We start from the raw sequence: 21,254 nt of genomic DNA on the forward strand, positions 1-21,254 counted from the left end.
TTTTCAATGAATTAATGTATGTGTATACCTGTACAGTTTTTGATTCATCTGTTTTGAGGGTATACAGGCCGTTGCAGTTCTTAGGAAATGGGCAGGCAGCCCTTGGAATTCCCAGGAAGTGGCCAGGTACCATAGCCATGGTATCATTATACTTACTTTCAGTGTTTATTTTATCTTTAAGTTTACATATTAATCCTGTGGGGGTTTAGGTCTATATTGAAGGAAAAAAACAATGGAAATGCCCTCCGTTTCAAACACAATTGATTTTATCGTGCAAATTTATGTATAATTACTTTAAAATTCTTTTCAATGAATTAATGTATGTGTATGTGTGTACAATTTTTTATGCATATATTTTGAGGGTATGCAGGTCCTTGCAGTTCTTAGGAAATGGGCAGGCAGCCCTTGGAATTCTCAGGAAGTGGCCAGGTACCATAGCCATGGTATCATTATGCTTACTTTCAGTGTTTATTTTATCTTTAAGTTTACATATTAATCCTGTGGGGGTTTAGGTTTATATTGAGCTCCATATAAATTGGGTTTTGCGGATTATCCATCTTATGGAAGTTTATGTTGAGCTCTCATACTCTCTTTGGACCTTAAATATATAATCACTTTCTTCCGAGCTTTGTTTGTTCATTATAAGATGCATGACATAATTAATTTATCTTTAATTTTGTACGTCTTTGTTCTTCTCTGTTTTTAGATATTTTCTGATTTATGTAGGATGCCTATGAACATCTTTTTTAGTTATTCAGGCCGCTAATTGTGACCACAATGCGTTATGCATAAAGGCATGCTATTGAATTCAACAGCCACATTAAGTTTATTCATTCACATTTTTCCAGGCTTCCTATCAGATCCCTCAGATTTGGTGGTGTTGTATTGTAAAAACAGACGAAATTAAAGGAAAAAGCAAAGAACTAAATTGAAATATCCTATGCGTTTATATGAAAGTAGCGACCAATGGTTGTGTGCTCGACTTGGCTCTGCAGCTGTAACGAAATCTATGAAGGAGGATCTTAGGCATCTGATATGGCAGCCTCCCAGGTAACTATATATTTTCCTTGAATCTCTGATCGATTTAAAATTGATTGTTTAAAGCATAAATCATATATTTAGCTCTATTATCTCTCTTCCAAATAATATGTGTGGATTTTAGGCAAAAAAAATTTTGATTCAAAACTTCAGGTTGCTCAAAGTTCCCTTACATGAAAATATTAATACCTTTAAATTTACTGCACATGGATGTGACCTTCTGAAACTGTGCAGTGCATAGGTCAACAAGTACAACCCAAAAGAGGTCGTGGCTATGTTTTTTTCCTGTAAATTGATATAAATACTTCTGTACTTTCATGTGGCTTCATATTTGTTTTAACAGAGAAACGTTTGACAATATGTGCTACATATAAAAAAGGAAGTTATAATAGGCTGTCGTGAGATCTTAAATTTAGCCCAATTGTGTATTTAAATCCTTTTAGGCGTAATTATAAATAATTTTTGCTTTTTATTTTCCCTTTATACTATTTCTTTAGGTTTAAATGTGCTTTGCTATTTTTTGTCGTATAAGGTTTACAATACTGGATCCATACCATTAACGGGTGAGTAGCTTTTTGAGTATCATGTGGAGGTGCACCTATCTGTCATGCCATCCATTCTGAATTTGATGGTTTTCTCCGTTTATGTGTTCTAGCTTGCTGATATGTTAGCACAGGCTACATACTATATTTTCCCTTTTTTCATCTCTTTTCATGTAATTAAAAGCTTTGTCCGAGGGGTAGGTCTAGTGAGTTTTTGGTGTGGTGGTTGGGGGTTTCGATGCTGGGTTGTAGTAGATCAGAGTTTTGGGTGGTTTTGGGACATGGGGAGTGCCCGAGGTGTGGATTCTGTCTGGAGTGGGGGTTTTATTTTGCAGGTTTTTAGGTCTGAAGGTTTAGATGGGTTCTGTAGTGCTGTTGCAGGTCGTGTAGAGGGTCTGGTTTTTTTCGAATGCTGGAGAGGTTTTGCTCATTTTCAGTGTGGAGTTTCGCTTCGAAGTCGTGATGCTGTAGTTTCAAGTGGTGGTGCTGTTGTAACTTCGAGCGAAGTCTGCAGAATAGGGGAGTTGTTCGTGCAAAGTTTCTCGTGGTGTGACTTCTGTCTGGGGTTTTGGCTGGGTTCTGTTATTGCTGGAATTTGTTTTTGGGCCCGAGTTGTTTTTCTTGATTTCTTTGGTAGTTGCTCTACTCGTACTCTCAGGCTCATTGTCTGGTATTTATCACTCGCATCAGACCGTTCCTTGGGCTGTTATTTTGGCAATAATTTCGGTGTATTGCTTGTGTCAGTGTTTAAGCATTATGCTCAGGATTACAACCCTTGTACCGATATAAAGAAAAGCTTCAACCTACGCAGGCTTCTTGGTGATATGCCTAGCATTGAAACTCTTAAGGGCAATATCATCAGCCTCTGGATAAAAGTTTAACAAATTAGATTTCTTTCCTTTTCTTAAATTAAAATATGTCTCTTGTGTTTTAATTTAATAATGTACATACATAGTTTTTGGATCCAGGTTTAACTTTTCACAATTATCTAACCTCAACAATGGAGAACTTGAAGACACTGAAATTATGTAGTGTTGCATTTAATGACGTGTATGTGATTTCAAATGCTCTGTGCTTGCTCAGAAGTATGCCCATGTTGGAATGACTTGAGATAAAAGTGGTGAGTGCTAGTACTAAATTGTGTATTAATTGTTAAAATATTGCTGAAACTTAGATGAGGCACCAACTGATAATTTGTTCTTGATTTCAACTCACGATGCAATGTATATGTTACACTCTTGTAATGCAGGGTTGTGACATGAACTGTGGGAGAAACGTAGAGTTAACAGCTGGACAATATTTGGAATCACCAGATTGTGAGCATGTAACTCTAAAAACTCCAAAATGTGAGCTCCTTTTATTAAAGCTTTGTGAATAGAAATTCAAATCTATGAGTTCAATGCACCTTAAATTACGTACAAAAGAGACAAATAAATTAGGACGGAGGGAGTATCTTGGAGGAGTTGATCTGGCCTCCATGAATTCTATGAATTGATAATAGAAAGTGAAGGTGACAGGACAAATATTCATGCAACTTAATTCCTGAAGGATAGAAAACATGACCAGGAATTGGTCTTTGAGACATGAGACCTATTTCTTAAAACAGGTACATTCAGTCAGAAGTATGTTCAGCTATTGAGCATTTCCCAAGAGCACCGTCTATTTGCATTCACTCGCTAGTCTTTCACCTCTATTGTTAATAACTCTCACAAACTGCAGTCAGATATTCTTTTTGTAATAAATTTTTGGATGATAAAACTACTAATCAAACTGAGCTTTGGACAAGCCAATTCACGATGCTATGTCAAATACAGAGTTACGTTTTTTTTCCACTGTCAAGGCAAGGAAAGAAATTGATGATCAACATTCAAGTAACACTTTATTACTCTATTAAAAAAACCCGCCATATATTACCATTTCACAATAGAGTTCTCTTCACTCAGGTCCATTGTCAAATACAGAAATTTTGTCTTCACTTATATCAACACTGCAATAAAAGTGACTGATCAGCATTGTATGTCAAGAATGTAGACTGTTATTAATTTCAAACAGTATCTTAAGCCACAAGTATGAGCATCAAAAGTACATAATAATTGAAGTAGTCAAAATCAGAACGTTGTTTTATAACAGAAAAAATATATTGCAAAATCCATGAAATCTGGTAACATGTGACTTAGAAGCAAGATTCTTAACAGAAGTCCGCTTATCCAAAAAAATTCCAGTTAAAATATACTGATAGCCAAGATAGAAACAAAAAATTTGAGCAGAGTAGTGTTTTCTACGATTTAATAGCTGATCTAGGTTGTTACATGAGTAAAATGCCAGCCCACAAAGACAGATTGCTTAGCTAACTATATTTTCATAGATTCAGAGGGGTTAGATTTTACCAATTGAGCATGCAACTGGTGGAAATTTATAATGACAATATACATTTCTTAAATTAAAGAATGCATAAAAGGGATAGGGTATTTCCTTCAGACAGTGTTCATGAGAAGCAGCATAATGCATTCATATTTGGTGTAAATGTTAGAAAAATAATACAAGGTCCCTAATGTAAGATTTGGTGTTGATTACAGAGGTACGCCAATTGAATAATAAACAAAGCTCTTTTACATTTAGGAAGGGAAAACAATCAATCACAATGCACTCTGATAAATTAATAAAAGCATAGGATGATTCCCATAATGCCAAATTAGATAATCAGGCCCTCGAGGATTTCTTACCTAATCAGCCTTGTCCTGTTATTCTTGGACCAAATTGCTTGTAGAGAATTGTCTTGCTGGCTGCGTACACGTCCAAGACAGCCTCTGACACTACAAGCAGCTCCAAGTCACGCATTAGTTGCTCAAGGATTGTAAGTGAAACTAGGTGGTTACCAACTGTCTTCTCTAGCTGTGAAACGTGAAATGTATCTACTCGACTCATCGACTGCATCATGAAAGTATTCTACAACAATCAAATGAAGTAATGAATGATTAAATCACATTAACAGTAGTGAGAAAAATGAAGCAACCAGCACAATCTACACAATGTCTAATCTTTTATAATCAAGTGACAAATTTATAAATGCCCATAATTAGATTAAAAAATACACCATCTTACAGTGAAAAAGAAACAAAAAGGAACACTTTAGAAGCCCTCAATCTGTGTACAAGTCGGAACATAAACTCATTATTGTGCATCGAGAGCACAACTCAACAAAAGTATCAAGTGATTTATGCATTCAACTCTCATTGAATCCCTCGAGTCCTTCAGCTGGGAGGAAGCTCTCCGTGTGGCTGAGAACTCCTAGGAGGAAGCTTTGAGATGGAAATTCAACGTACTTGGTCTGTTTCTTCCTGTAGTCGTACAACATTTCTCCTAATCTAGTTTTTCCAAAAAACTGATTTGCACCAGAGTAGAGAAACAACCAATCTATCTCCTCCGAACCAGTGCCAAAAGTGAACATTTTGTTCCAAACCACCTCACCAGAAACTGCTATTGGTGTCCACAAACTGAGCTCCTTTTCAACAAGTGACCGTCAGGAACAGTTTTAAGGACCACAGCCACGGAGCCCTCAAAATTCAAAACGTTGGACTTCCTTGCATGAACAAAGCTTGGGTACGAAATCAGTCCAAACAGTTCGGTATGCAAATCAAAAGTTATAATGAAATCCACACCTTCCATATACAAAACCCCGTCAACAACGGGACCAGACCTCAAAACAGGGGATGGGGGGTAATAGAGAAAACTTGGTAACTCAGTATCGACCTTAATGACCCTCCAGGAATCAGAATTTGAAGAATACAAATGCGCTGCTTCCAAACCCACATGTTTATTATCAATTTTCTGATATTCAAGAAATAAAACCTTAAAGTCACAGGATACACAATCAAATCCAAACCCAACTTCAAATTTGTAGGCTTTTAGGACTGGTCGTGGGTTGTCGATGATAACAGTGAAGGGTGTGTGCGGTTTGTCAATAACAGGGGTGCGTGGTGGTGGGTGGAATATTGTATGTCTCCTCTCCTCAGTCATGGTGAAAGCCGCAGGTGGAAGCATGAGTTTCTTATACATCCTAGTTAGGGGATTTAATAGATAAAATCAGCTTTAAAGTTATGAAAAACACAAACAACACCGTTAGAAGAGCTTACAAATTGTAATAAATCAAAAGGGGGCATCAAGGGGATATTCACCGAATAGTGTTTGAGAGAATCGGGGTAGAGAATAGTGGCAGCGTGACAGCCTTCATTATCGTCTACTCTAGAAGTAATCATAATAATAGAGGGTAATTTATTTACAGAAATTAGGTGGTGAGGCAATGTGGAATTTAGGTGTTGAAATGATAGAATGCCATAACTTACAAACATATTTACATCTGAACAGCGAAATGACACAAGTGCGAGAGAGTATGTTGAATATAAGGTCCTTCGATAAATACTCTCAGCACTTGAAGATAAGATCTCGGCCCCTGCATTGTCTTCTTGAGTTGCTTTTGCTTTGCCCGGATTGTTCCTCTTATTCTTGGATAGGATTGTGTCCTGGTCACAATTCATCTTTCTCTTTCTAACATATCTGATGGCCTTATCATCATCATTATTTTTACTACTGGATGATGATGATGATTTGTTATGATGTTGTTCTCTAGTCGTATAGTTGAACATCTTTTTGTTGCGCTCTTGTTCCTATTAAGAGAAGTTAAATGGTTCCTCTTTCTCTATTAGATGATGATGATGATGATTGGTTCCTCTTTCTCTTATTAGATGATGATGATGATGATTTAGCGTAAAGATTAGATATCTTCTCTCTTTTCTTGTTTAGACATATTGTTCATCTTCCTCTTTCTTCTTCTTCACAACGGCACAACGGATTGAGGTGCCCAAATCACTCCACATCTTCTTCCTCTTGTTGTTGATGGTTGATGATTTTGATTTATTCTTCCCCTCCTCCTCGACAACATCATCATCATCATCATCATCATGTTTACACAAAATCCACTTTCCAGCAGGAGGATCCATCGATTGATTGATTGAGTTTTTTTTTTTTTTTTTTTATTGTTGATTTTATTTTTGTTTTCCACTTTCTTCGATTGATTGATTGAGTTTAATTTTAATATTATTCTGGGTTTTACTTGTTGTGTGTGTCTTGCCCCAAATCTTCCTTGCTGTGTGTGTATATATATATATATATATAGGCTTCAGGTCGTTTATCTTCTACTGCCTGTATACTTCCTATTTGGCTGCACATGGGTTTGAACAAACCGATCAACGACACCCAACTCAACCCTTTTTCAACCCGAAAAACCCCACCTAATGTAAACCGAATTATAGATGAATTGTTTTTTATCAACCCGACATAAATGGGTTGGGTACGGATTACAAATATTTTTACCATAACCCAACCCAACCCGATTCATTAATATATTCTCCATAATTTTATATAATTTTTTAAGTTTGACATATATTTACGCCTCTTCTCGTATGTTTTCACGTAACTATTATAGTATCTTAAATGTGTTGTGTATTATTTTCTCATCTCCAATATCATATTAAGTTTCCTGGGTAATAATTTTATTTGTTCAATTTATGTTTGCATATTCATTTTCATCTGTAGATGTATCGTTAAAACATTTAGTTATGCATATAATTTACGATATGATATACATTACTAAAATTATGATGTTAATCAAATTTAAATATTAGTACTTTAACTATAATTATACAAATTTCATTTTTATCTAAATTTTCAAGATGAGTGATAATAAATAGTATTAGAACTTTTTTTATCGGATCATTCAACACATCCAAACCAACCCAACCCGACCCAAACCGATGTACGACGGGTAGGGTTGGGTAACGAAATTATATTTTATGGGTTGGGTTAAAAAAATTCAAGTCGATTTAATTGGGTCGGGTTGTAAAATCGCCTTTAACCCGGCCAACCCGACCGATGTGCACCCCTATTTCCTATTTGGCCGGCCAACCCTTTTTCGGGCTTTGTTTCCAAATATTTATTTATTTAGTTTTCAAAAATATTATTTATTTAGTTTTAAAACTAAATAAAATAATATTTTTTTAAAACTAAATAAAATAATATTTTTATTGTATTCATAAATAAAAATATGGTGTTTGAATAATAGTAGAATAATATAATTATATTTGATTTATGATCGTACTAAGGACATACTTTAAATACTTATTCTAATAAGATATTATTTTTAATCGTCTACTTTTAATTATAGAACATTAATGCTTGAGATTGTTTTGACAGTATAATATCAAATTTTTAAATAAAAAATTTCTTACGCTTATGTTATGTCATCTTTTAGCATGACAAATATTTTTTAATAATCCCGTAATTTATTAATTATTAATTATGATTAATTAATATTAACCTTAGGCAGTTAACATAAGGATTGTGAATAAAGGTGAAGGTTAATTTGATATGCGTGCAAATCAATTTCCACAAGAATTTTTTGCAACAACTGCGGCACTACCTATTAGGGCCGCTCATGGATTACGTAACCCGTCAAACCCGACCCGACCCAACCCAATCCTGAAATGAGCCGTTTAAACTGAACCGTTTAAAACCGTGGATTAATTGGGTTATTTTTTATTTAACCCGTTTATAATGGGTTGGGTAAGATTTTATCCTTTTAAAAACCTAAACTAACCCAACCCGGTTATATAACTAGGCCCAACCCATTTTAAATATTTTACACTCCCTGATTCCCTGACCCCGACCCATTTACAATATTACTTCAGAACTTCCCCCAACTAAACCCTAGTTAGTCTGTATAATATTACATTTCATATTATACAGCCGCTCCTCACTCCTCAGTCCTCACTCGTCACTTCAGTTCTATCTCATTGGCTCCAAATCTTCAATTAATTTGTAAGATTCTTTTAATCTCTTCAATATTTTGTTTTATTCATATTGATTTGCTGTAAGTATTGATTTGTTTTATTTGAGAGTTGTATGATTTATTTGTCAAATCTTTGATAATCCTCAATTAGTATTTTGGCTAATCTTAATCTTTGGTAACTTAAATGACCTGTGGATGTGGTGATTGTAACTAAATGAATGACTTGTGATGATTTAATAGGTAGTGATATTCATTTTAAACTTGATTTGATTTGTTTATTTTAAATCTTTGGTATGATTTGATTTGTTTCTTGATTTAACTTATTTATTTGTTTTTAATAGATTAATTTATAAAGTCTTGACTGAGTGGCTCAATCTTTGTTTGATATATATTTATTATTTGTTTGGATTTAGGACAAAAATATGGAAACAACATTCCCGCCCCCGATATCTGATTCCACTCAAAAATTCCTCCAGTGATCTTAAACACCACCCAAAACCCAAACACTTTCCTAACCCCAAACTCTGATCAAAACTTAACCCCCTGATGACCCTCGATTACTAATGGTGAACTTAAATCCCCTAAAAGGGAGACTGATGATGTTGACCCACTTACAACCAAGAGAAAACCTTACCAGAACTTCTGATGTGTGGGATCATTTTACCAAATAAAGGGTGGAAATCATAAGGGTCCAAGATGCACATGTAAACTATTGTGGAGCGAACTATGCTTGTCATAGTACAAGATTTGGAACAAGTAGTTTGTGGGCTCACTTAAAGAAATGCAAGAATTATCCAAAAAATATGGGCTGATAGGAAGCAAAAGGTGCTTAGCTTTAAACGTAGATTTGAAGGAAAGGGCAGTTTTGTTCGTAGCAACATTTAAAAAAGTAAGATGTCGGAATGCCTTGGCGAAGTTTGTGGTGAAGGATGAACAGGCCTTCCATGTTGGTGGAGGGGGAAGGTTTTAAGAATTTGATCAATGAGCTGCAACCTAGGTTTGTGGTCCCCAGTCGAATTGACTGTTATTCGGGACATTTACACGCTGTTTTGTAATGAGAAATCTAAATTGATGAAAGATTTGACAGCCGCTGGACAAACGGTGAGTCTAACAACAGATTGTTGGACATCCCGAACTCAAATGTCCTACATGGTCTCACTGCAACCTACATTAGATTCTGTATTGGAAGCTATAAAACAGATAATCAACTTTGTCAAGTTCAAACCATAAAGGTGAGACCATTGGAAGGTGATTGAGGGCTGTTTGCTTGAATGGGGGGTTGAAAAAGTATTTTCTGTTTACACTTGACAACGCATCAGCCAATGATGTAGCAATTGGTTTTGTAAGGAGAAGGGTCAATGCATGGAAATGTGTTGTTCTTGATGGTGAACATCTCCATGTTCGACGTGGTGCTCACATCATAAACTTAATTGTCAATGACGGACTAACAAAGTGGCATGACTCAATAGTTGCAATCCGTAATTCCGTGCGATACATTCGTTCATCTACAGCAAGGCTACTTAAATTCAGATGTTGTGTGGAGAAGAAGAGAATTGATTATAAGGGGGGACTGGTCTCAGACGTGCCTACAAGGTGGAATAGCACGTATATGAGCTGGATGCGGCTCTGAAGTTTGAAAAAGCATTTACAAGTATGAACGAGGAGGACGACCAATTTTTGAGCTACTTTATGGAAAAAGGAGAACGGTAAAAAAAATGATTGGACCTCCATCGTCTAATGATTGGGAGTCAGCAACTGTTTTTGTGAAATTTTTGTCTACCTTTTATGAAGTTACGTTGAAGTTTAGTGGCACTTTGCACCAAACTTCAAATAACTTTTATCATGAAATATGTGAGATTCACACTATGCTGGCCGAGTTAGTAGATCAAGATCATCCTTTATTGTCTACCATGGCTGTTAGCATGAAGAGAAAATACGACAAATATTGGAAAATGCGGATAATATAAATCCCAATGTTGTTCTTGGCTGTTGTACTCGATCCCGGGTACAAAATGAGGTACTTGAAGTACTGTTTTGAATCTGTATATGATGCTGAGACGGTTGCTAGGATTGTTGTGAAGGTGGAGTCGATTTTGCACGGCTTACATGTTTGTTATAGTACTAGAGTTAGAGATGGTTGTACTAAGGTTAGTTTTTCTGGCTGCACTGTACTTTATAATCTGTTTTCTGATTTCTGTAGTGTTGATCAAGCAGTTTTAGCCTAGTCAGTAGATTTCTGTAGTGTTGATTATGTACTTTAGAAGAAGATAATAGCTTGGTATAAATTGGTGTTGGTCAGTATGCAGATGATTGAAAGAACTGAACATGATGGAAAACTAATATATTTCAAATGCCTAGTCACGAGTCATGACCACAAACACAGGGAAGTTAGTTTACAAATATTGTTACTTGCTGTATTTGGCAAGTATTAGTTACAGTTTTAGCCTTTGACTTCCTGGAATTTGAAGTTATGTACTAATTAATAGAAAATAATGAAATAGAGCCCCATATACTAATATTGGAGTCGGAGATGCTAACCACCACTCCAGCAGGAAAATTGTTTTTCTGATCACCAACTCTTCTAGTTTGAAGAATGTAAATAGCTATCTTGTGAACTACATGACTCACTCTTTGCTAGACATTTGACAGTGTTACCCAACAACACCTTAACAGTTTTTAGATGCCATCTTCTTTTGGACAGTTGATCATGTTTCTGTATTGACTGTGATATACTTATTGCTGCTAGTGAATATGTTTATTATCTAGGTTCAGTCATGTTCTGTACTTCCGATTAGTAGTATACACATACATGTTTGACTTGTAAATGTTAACGTGTAACAGGACAGTGGAGGTCCTTCTCCAGTTTTAAACTGTTGGCAAAGAAACACGGAAGAGAAGGTTGTTGGAGAATTATATGCAGCAGCAGCAAATGGGAACAACGGAGAAAAAGAGTGATCTTGACATCTACTATTCTGAAGAACCTCTAGACCCTATGACCGATAAGTTCAACATTCTTAATTGGTGGAAAGGACAATACTAGCACGTACCCAACTTTATCTTTGATTGCTCGAGATATTCTTGCTATTCCAGTTTCGACTGTTGCTTCGGAATCTGCATTTAGTACAAGTGGACGAATCCTGGATGCTTTTCGGAGTTCTTTTAAGTCCAAAATGGTGAAGGCGCTCATTTGTACTCAAAGTTGGTTGAAGGTAGTCATGGTGGAATTAAATCTACTACTTATTTGGATAAAAACTCAATCCTACGAATTTCTTGAAGTTGAAGAAGGTGAAAAACACTTTTCGATACATTTCTTGAAGTAGATTTTATAACATGTTTTCTGAAATTTCAAATATTGTATATTTTGTAGATACTATTGGAAAAAGAAAGGCAGTGTTGGATCAAATGAGAAGTGCAATAGTAGAGCCACTGTTATTAATCTCATTGATCACTGATTGTCACTATTCAGCCTATTTTGTTTAAATTTTTAGACTGTTTTGTAGTAGCTTCGGGACGTACTATTGATGGGTGATGTAATATTTGGGATTGCTTAAACTATTTATGGATGATGTAATATTCTGGATTCCGAACTATTTATGGATGATGTAATATTCTGGATTCAGTACTTAATTTCCTGCTTTTAATTTTTTAATTTTTTGTATTTTACAATGACATTAGTATATGTAATTTTGACAGCTTTTATTTCTTTCAACCCGATTAACCCAAGCCCACCATCACATAGTTAATAGGGTTGAATTTAATATTTTTTTTGAGATTAATGATTTAATATTTATGCCGCAATAAACGGGTTTGGTAATTAAATAGGTAAAACCGGCCCAAACAAGCCCTGTTACTATTGTTTTGTAAACATACAATTGTAAAAACTACAATTAAACCGACGGAACATCTCCGATTATCCAACGAGATTAACTAAATTTGTTGACTATAATAATTATTTAAAATATAGATAACAAATATATGTATAATTTTAAAGATATTCACTATAAATTTATCTATATTTTTTATTACCAGTTTTTAGACATCGGCTATATATAACCATTCATAACCACTTATCTATATTTTTTCCTAAAGATTTTATTTACCTATCATCATTGGATTGCATCAATTGATAAAATGAGTGCCACATAAGCTATTACTAAGAGGTTATTTAGTTTTAAAACTAAATAAAATAATATTTTTGAAAACAAAATAAAATAAATATTTGGAAACAAAGCCCGAAAAAGGGTTGGGCGGCCCAATAGGAAGTATACAGGCAAGTAGAAGATAAACGACCTGAAGCCTATATATATACACACAGCAAAGGAAGATTTGGGCAAGACACACACAACAAGTAAAACCCAGAATAATTCAGATATCAAAATTAAACTCAATCAATCGATGGATCCTCCTGCTGGAAAGTGGATTTTGTGTAAACATGATGATGATGATGATGATGTTGTCGAGGAGGAGGGGAAGAATAAATCAAAATCATCACCCATCAACAACAAGAGGAAGATGTGGAGTGATTTGGGGACCTCAATCCGTTGTGCCGTTGTGAAGAAGAAGAAGAGGAAGATGAACAATATGTCTAAACAAGAAGAAGAAGAGGGAAGATATCTAATCTTTCCGCTAAATCATCATCATCATCATCATCATCTAATAAGAGAAAGAGGAACCAATCATCATCATCATCATCTAATAAGAGAAAGAGGAACCACTTAACTTCTCTTAATAGGAAACAAGAGGCACAACAAAAAGATGCTCAACTATACTACTAGAGAACAACATCATAACAAATCATCATCATCATCCAGTAGTAAAAATAATGATGATGTGTATAAGGCCATCATATATGTTAGAAAGAGAAAGAATGAATTGTGACCAGGACACAATCCTATCCAAGAATAAGAGGAACAATCCGGGCAAAGCAAAAGCAACTCAAGAAGACAATGCAGGGGCCGAGATCTTATCTTCAAGTGCTGAGAGGTATTTATCGAAGGACCTTATATTCAACATACTCTCTCGCACTTGTGTCATTTCGCTGTTCAGATGTAAATCTGTTTGTAAGTTATGGCATTCTATCATTTCAACACCTAAATTCCACATTGCTCACCACCTAATTTCTGTAAATAAATTACCCTCTATTATTATGATTACTTCTAGAGTAGACGATAATGAAGGCTGTCACGCTGCCACTATTCTCTACCCCGATTCTCTCAAACACTATTCGGTGAATATCCCCTTGATGCCCCCTTTTGATTATTACAATTTGTAAGCTCTTCTAACGGTGTTGTTTGTGTTTTTCATAACTTTAAAGCTGATTTATATCTATTAAATCCCCTAACTAGGATGTCTAAGAAACTCATGCTTCCACCTGCGGCTTTCACCATGACTGAGGAGAGGAGACATACAATATTCCACCCACCACCACGCACCCCTGTTATTGACAAACCGCACACACCCTTCACTGTTATCATCGACAACCCACGACCAGTCCTAAAAGCCTACAAATTTGAAGTTGGGTTTGGATTTGATTGTGTATCCTGTGACTTTAAGGTTTTATTTCTTGAATATCAGAAAATTGATAATAAACATGTGGGTTTGGAAGCAGCGCATTTGTATTCTTCAAATTCTGATTCCTGGAGGGTCATTAAGGTCGATACTGAGTTACCAAGTTTTCTCTATTACCCCCCATCCCCTGTTTTGAGGTCTGGTCCCGTTGTTGACGGGGTTTTGTATATGGAAGGTGTGGATTTCATTATAACTTTTGATTTGCATACCGAACTGTTTGGACTGATTTCGTACCCAAGCTTTGTTCATGCAAGGAAGTCCAACGTTTTGAATTTTGAGGGCTCCGTGGCTGTGGTCCTTAAAACTGTTCCTGACGGGTCACTTGTTGAAAAGGAGCTCAGTTTGTGGACACCAATAGCAGTTTCTGGTGAGGTGGTTTGGAACAAAATGTTCACTTTTGGCATTGGTTCGGAGGAGATAGATTGGTTGTTTCTCTACTCTGGTGCAAATCAGTTTTTTGGAAAAACTAGATTAGGAGAAATGTTGTACGACTACAGGAAGAAACAGACCAAGTACGTTGAATTTCCATCTCAAAGCTTCCTCCTACGAGTTCTCAGCCACACGGAGAGCTTCCTCCCAGCTGAAGGACTCGAGGGATTCCTCCTACGTGTTCCTTTTTGTTTCTTTTTCACTGTAAGATGGTCTATTTTTTAATCTAATTATGGGCAGGATTTATAAATTTGTCACTTATTATAAAAGATTAGACATTGTGTAGATTGTGCTGGTTGCTTCATTTTTCTCACTACTGTTAATGTGATTTAATCATTCATTACTTCATTTGATTGTTGTAGAATACTTTCATGATGCAGTCGATGAGTCGAGTAGATACATTTCACGTTTCACAGCTAGAGAAGACAGTTGGTAACCACCTAGTTTCACTTACAATCCTTGAGCAACTAATGCGTGACTTGGAGCTGCTTGTAGTGTCAGAGGCTGTCTTGGACGTGTACGCAGCCAGCAAGACAATTCTCTACAAGCAATTTGGTCCAAGAATAACAGGACAAGGCTGATTAGGTAAGAAATCCTCGAGGGCCTGATTATCTAATTTGGCATTATGGGAATCATCCTATGCTTTTATTAATTTATCAGAGTGCATTGTGATTGATTGTTTTCCCTTCCTAAATGTAAAAGAGCTTTGTTTATTATTCAATTGGCGTACCTCTGTAATCAACACCAAATCTTACATTAGGGACCTTGTATTATTTTTCTAACATTTACACCAAATATGAATGCATTATGCTGCTTCTCATGAACACTGTCTGAAGGAAATACCCTATCCCTTTTATGCATTCTTTAATTTAAGAAATGTATATTGTCATTATAAATTTCCACCAGTTGCATGCTCAATTGGTAAAATCTAACCCCTCTGAATCTATGAAAATATAGTTAGCTAAGCAATCTGTCTTTGTGGGCTGGCATTTTACTCATGTAACAACCTAGATCAGCTATTAAATCGTAGAAAACACTACTCTGCTCAAATTTTTTGTTTCTATCTTGGCTATCAGTATATTTTAACTGGAATTTTTTTGGATAAGCGGACTTCTGTTAAGAATCTTGCTTCTAAGTCACATGTTACCAGATTTCATGGATTTTGCAATATATTTTTTCTGTTATAAAACAACGTTCTGATTTTGACTACTTCAATTATTATGTACTTTTGATGCTCATACTTGTGGCTTAAGATACTGTTTGAAATTAATAACAGTCTACATTCTTGACATACAATGCTGATCAGTCACTTTTATTGCAGTGTTGATATAAGTGAAGACAAAATTTCTGTATTTGACAATGGACCTGAGTGAAGAGAACTCTATTGTGAAATGGTAATATATGGCGGGTTTTTTAATAGAGTAATAAAGTGTTACTTGAATGTTGATCATCAATTTCTTTCCTTTTGCCTTGACAGTGGAAAAAAAACGTAACTCTGTATTTGACATAGCATCGTGAATTGGCTTGTCCAAAGCTCAGTTTGATTAGTAGTTTTATCATCCAAAAATTTATTACAAAAAGAATATCTGACTGCAGTTTGTGAGAGTTATTAACAATAGAGGTGAAAGACTAGCGAGTGAATGCAAATAGACGGTGCTCTGGGAAATGCTCAATAGCTGAACATACTTCTGACTGAATGTACCTGTTTTAAGAAATAGGTCTCATGTCTCAAAGACCAATTCCTGGTCATGTTTTCTATCCTTCTAGAATTAAGTTGCATGAATATTTGTCCTGTCACCTTCACTTTCTATTATCAATTCATAGAATTCATAGAGGCCAGATCAACTCCTCCAAGATACTCCCTCCGTCCTAATTTATTTGTCTCTTTTGTACGTAATTTAAGGTGCATTGAACTCATAGATTTGAATTTCTATTCACAAAGCTTTAATAAAAGGAGCTCACATTTTGGAGTTGGTTTAGAGTTACATGCTCACAATCTGGTGATTCCAAATATTGTCCAGCTGTTAACTCTACGTTTCTCCCACAGTTCATGTCACAACCCTGCATTACAAGAGTGTAACATATACATTGCATCGTGAGTTGAAATCAAGAACAAATTATCAGTTGGTGCCTCATCTAAGTTTCAGCAATATTTTAACAATTAATACACAATTTAGTACTAGCACTCACCACTTTTATCTCAAGTCATTCCAACATGGGCATACTTCTGAGCAAGCACAGAGCATTTGAAATCACATACACGTCATTAAATGCAACACTACATAATTTCAGTGTCTTCAAGTTCTCCATTGTTGAGGTTAGATAATTGTGAAAAGTTAAACCTGGATCCAAAACTATGTATGTACATTATTAAATTAAAACACAAGAGACATATTTTAATTTAAGAAAAGGAAAGAAATCTAATTTGTTAAACTTTTACCCAGAGGCTGATGATATTGCCCTTAAGAGTTTCAATGCTAGGCATATCACCAAGAAGCCTGCGTAGGTTGAAGCTTTTCTTTATATCGGTACAAGGGTTGTAATCCTGAGCATAATGCTTAAACACTGACACAAGCAATACACCGAAATTATTGCCAAAATAACAGCCCAAGGAACGGTCTGATGCGAGTGATAAATAACAGACAATGAGCCTGAGAGTACGAGTAGAGCAACTACCAAAGAAATCAAGAAAACAACTCGGGCCCAAAAACAAATTCCAGCAATAACAAAACCCAGCCAAAACCCCAGACAGAAGTCACACCACGAGAAACTTTGCACGAACAACTCCCCTATTCTGCAGACTTCGCTCGAAGTTACAACAGCACCAACCACTTGAAACTACAGCATCACGACTTCGAAGCGAAACTCCACACTGAAAACGAGCAAAACCTCTCCAGCATTCGAAAAAATCAGACCCTCTACACGACCTGCAACAGCACTACAGAACCCATCTAAACCTTCAGACCTAAAAACCTGCAAAATAAAACCCCCACTCCAGACAGAATCCATACCTCGGGCACTCCCCATGTCCCAAAACCACCCAAAACTCTGATCTACTACAACCCAGCATCGAAACCCCCAACCACAACACCAAAAACTCACTAGACCTGCCCCTCGGACAAAGCTTTTAATTACATGAAAAGAGATGAAAAAAGGGAAAATATAGTATGTAGCCTGTGCTAACATATCAGCAAGCTATAACACATAAACGGAGAAAACCATCAAATTCAGAATGGATGGCATGACAGATAGGTGCACCTCCACATGATACTCAAAAAGCTACTCACCCGTTAATGGTATGGATCCAGTATTGTAAACCTTATACGACAAATAACATCCAAAATAAGTTTAATAATAATGACACCACTATTGGTGGAATATTACCAAATATTGCACCTAAATTACAACTTAAGCAGTTCAGCAAAGCACATTTAAACCTAAAGAAATAGTATAAAGGGAAAATAAAAAGCAAAAATTGTTTATAATTACGCCTAAAAGAATTTAGATACACAATTGGGCTAAATTTAAGATCTCACGACAGCCTATTATAACTTCCTTTTTTATATGTAGACACATATTATTTGGAAGAGAGATAATAGAGCTAAATATATGATTTATGCTTTAAACAATCAATTTTAAATCGATCAGAGATTCAAGGAAAATATATAGTTACCTGGGAGGCTGCCATATCAGATGCCTAAGATCCTCCTTCATAGATTTCGTTACAGCTGCAGAGCCAAGTCGAGCACACAACCATTGGTCGCTACTTTCATATAAACGCATAGGATATTTCAATTTAGTTCTTTGCTTTTTCCTTTAATTTCGTCTGTTTTTACAATACAACACCACCAAATCTGAGGGATCTGATAGGAAGCCTGGAAAAATGTGAATGAATAAACTTAATGTGGCTGTTGAATTCAATAGCATGCCTTTATGCATAACGCATTGTGGTCACAATTAGCGGCCTGAATACTTAACTAAAAAGAGATGTTCATAGGCATCCTACATAAATAAGAAAATATCTAAAAACAGAGAAGAACAAAGACGTACAAAATTAAAGATAAATTAATTATGTCATGCATCTTATAATGAACAAACAAAGCTCGGAAGAAAGTGATTATATATTTAAGGTCCAAAGAGAGTATGAGAGCTCAACATAAACTTCCATAAGATGGATAATCCGCAAAACCCAATTTATATGGAGCTCAATATAAACCTAAACCCCCACAGGATTAATATGTAAACTTAAAGATAAAATAAACACTGAAAGTAAGCATAATGATACCATGGCTATGGTACCTGGCCACTTCCTGAGAATTCCAAGGGCTGCCTGCCCATTTCCTATGAACTGCAAGGACCTGCATACCCTCAAAATATATGCATAAAAAATTGTACACGTATACACATACATTAATTCATTGAAAAGAATTTTAAAGTAATTATACATAAAATTTGCACGATAAAATCAATTGTGTTTGAAACGGAGGGCATTTCCATTGTTTTTTTCCTTCAATATAAACCTAAACCCCCACAGGATTAATATGTAAACTTAAAGATAAAATAAACACTGAAAGTAAGTATAATGATACCATGGCTATGGTACCTAGCCACTTCCTGGGAATTCCAAGGGCTGCCTGCCCATTTCCTAAGAACTGCAACGGCCTGCATACCCTCAAAACAGATGCATCAAAAACTGTACAGGTATACACATACATTAATTCATTGAAAATAATTTTAAAGTAATTATACATAAAATTTGCACGATAAAATCAATTGTGTTTAAAACGGAGGGCATTTCCATTGTTTTTTTCCTTCGCTCTACAACTTGATTTGAATCTGATCGAGTTTGGGAGAGAGAAAGCAAAGAGTCCGAAACCAACATATATCCTATATGAAAATGGGTTTCATTTTCTTTTAATGCACTATATTGCTTTAAACTTTTCCGGCAGCCAAAAAATTCTTGTGCCAAGATAACTTAATTGTAAGTGGATCATCCAGGAACATGGAGCATCACTGATAGCAGGTTTAGTAAAGCTTTTTTCAATGTCAACTTGCCTCCTACAGAAGGTCTGCAATTATGTTTCATGTTGGTTTGTTCATATTCAATTGCTTATTACCTTGTCATCACGTAATTCAAACTGTGGTCCAAATGACCCTCTTTCTGATTTTGTATACACATGTGGGAAATAATGGAACATGAGATTAAAGGAATTTGGAAACTTGCAGCTTGGATCAAGATATTTCATGACACAATCTTTAGTATATTTAATATTTCTTCTTATTTATGCCTAAACTCTTAAAAATCTTTTATTTGTATTATCTCAAAATTTTATAAATTTACATATTTGATTTGCGGCATACATGACTAAGAGGATCCATACTGTAGCTTCTTAATCCTTTAATATTGGATCAAAGATAAATTTTTTCTTTGTTTAATATCAAGTTAACCCTTATTCTATTAGTTCAAGAATGGCTTTGTTTGAGGAGTCTGCGTAGAATGGCGTTGGTCTTATGGCTCGTGACAGCAATAAGAAGTTGCAGATTTTCCGACATCAGAGTATCATTGTCATGCAATCAAAATTTGTATATGAAACGAAATTAAATCCTTCATATGTATTTGCCAAATAATGCTCTTCTTATGTATACAGTGTTTAATAGCAAGGCCAAAGAAAAAAGCTCTAAACAGAAAACTACCAATTTAAGCGCAACTAAGCAAGCATTCCTGATAATTTGTAATGGAAGGAGCAGTAACACAAAAATTGAGCAGAAGATACAAACCTAGAATTCTGAATCAATTTTTTGTCCTCTTCTTGCTTCTCCAGCCTACAACCCAGAATTTTTTGATGCGAGTGATTAATAACAAATAATGAGCATGAGAGTACGAGTAGAGCAACTACCATGGCCCCCATACTCGAAAGCATCAGTGAGCGCCGTCCGACTTTGTCTAGCAAAAATGTTGATATCAGAGCAAAAATAGTTTTGCAGATTCCAATACCTATGGTGGCGAGTAGCTTGTGGTCATCTCTCTTTATCCCAGCCTTCTCAAAAATTCGAGGACTGTACAAAACAACAGCATCAACACCTATGACCAAGTATTACAGCTAAACCATTTAGAATCTGTCAAGCTCGAATAAGTGTGTCATATCTTTGTAACCCCATAACTTGAGTTTGTCCAATAGATCCTTATTTAAAATCACTTTGCACTCCCATTTAAAATTTATGCATGCCTTCAAGGGAAATCCCCCTAATCATGAGCTCTGAAAATTAAGTAAAAAAACGAACCAAGATATGCATGAATATCTTTATATTAGTATAAAATCAAAGCAAAAAACAGCTCAGTTTGTGCTACCCTGTTTTGGTTTTTGTAAAGGATTTTTTTGGGTAAATGAGGTCGAGCCTCGTAAAATCTAATAGACTAAAAGAATATACAAAGCAGTTTGAACTAGCCACAAAGAAGACTTGAAACAAAACTCCAAGAATTCTAAGGACTAGCTTGAGAAAGAGAAAAACACTAACTTAAAAAATAAAGCTAGTCTAAGCAAATTAGACCAGCAAATTAAACAAGCAAAAGGCAAGCATTCCAAAAGAGACCATGACATTCCAAATTAAACACCAGGAGAAAATTGCCAACTCCCAGCCAATAGATGAAATCCACGCAGCCTACCTATGCCTCCCATCCAGAGAAGAGAAAGAAAACATATGCACACTCCAACACCAACCACACACCAATCACCAACAACAAAAAACAGTCCATGAGCTCGACAAATCCAGGAAAATGCAGACAGAAAAATCTCTATCTGCTCCCAAGGACCATGTAAATCAAACGCAGCACA

At 35.6% G+C, this 21,254-nt stretch overlaps 2 long non-coding RNA genes across 3 annotated transcripts; one reads left to right on the plus strand and one right to left on the minus strand.

The window, feature by feature from the left end:
- The first annotated feature begins 318 nt into the window (after nucleotides 1-318).
- Nucleotides 319-2,383, plus strand: LOC141704914 (uncharacterized). Of its 2 annotated transcripts, none has more exons than XR_012568128.1 (3): nucleotides 319-429; nucleotides 849-1,050; nucleotides 2,325-2,383. It is a non-coding gene; the product is annotated as an uncharacterized LOC141704914 (long non-coding RNA). The 2 variants fall into 2 exon arrangements; XR_012568127.1 differs by lacking the exon at nucleotides 2,325-2,383 and adding an exon at nucleotides 1,571-1,979.
- A 13,995-nt stretch (nucleotides 2,384-16,378) lies between these two features.
- LOC141704915 (uncharacterized) lies at nucleotides 16,379-18,291 on the minus strand. Its single transcript, XR_012568129.1, has 4 exons — nucleotides 18,095-18,291; nucleotides 16,862-16,986; nucleotides 16,612-16,763; nucleotides 16,379-16,482 (listed from the first exon to the last, which is right to left on the minus strand). It is a non-coding gene; the product is annotated as an uncharacterized LOC141704915 (long non-coding RNA).
- Between the last annotated feature and the right edge of the window lie 2,963 nt (nucleotides 18,292-21,254).

Source organism: Apium graveolens, unplaced genomic scaffold, assembly GCF_009905375.1.
Source record: "Apium graveolens cultivar Ventura unplaced genomic scaffold, ASM990537v1 ctg8410, whole genome shotgun sequence".
Taxonomy (NCBI): domain Eukaryota; kingdom Viridiplantae; phylum Streptophyta; class Magnoliopsida; order Apiales; family Apiaceae; genus Apium; species Apium graveolens.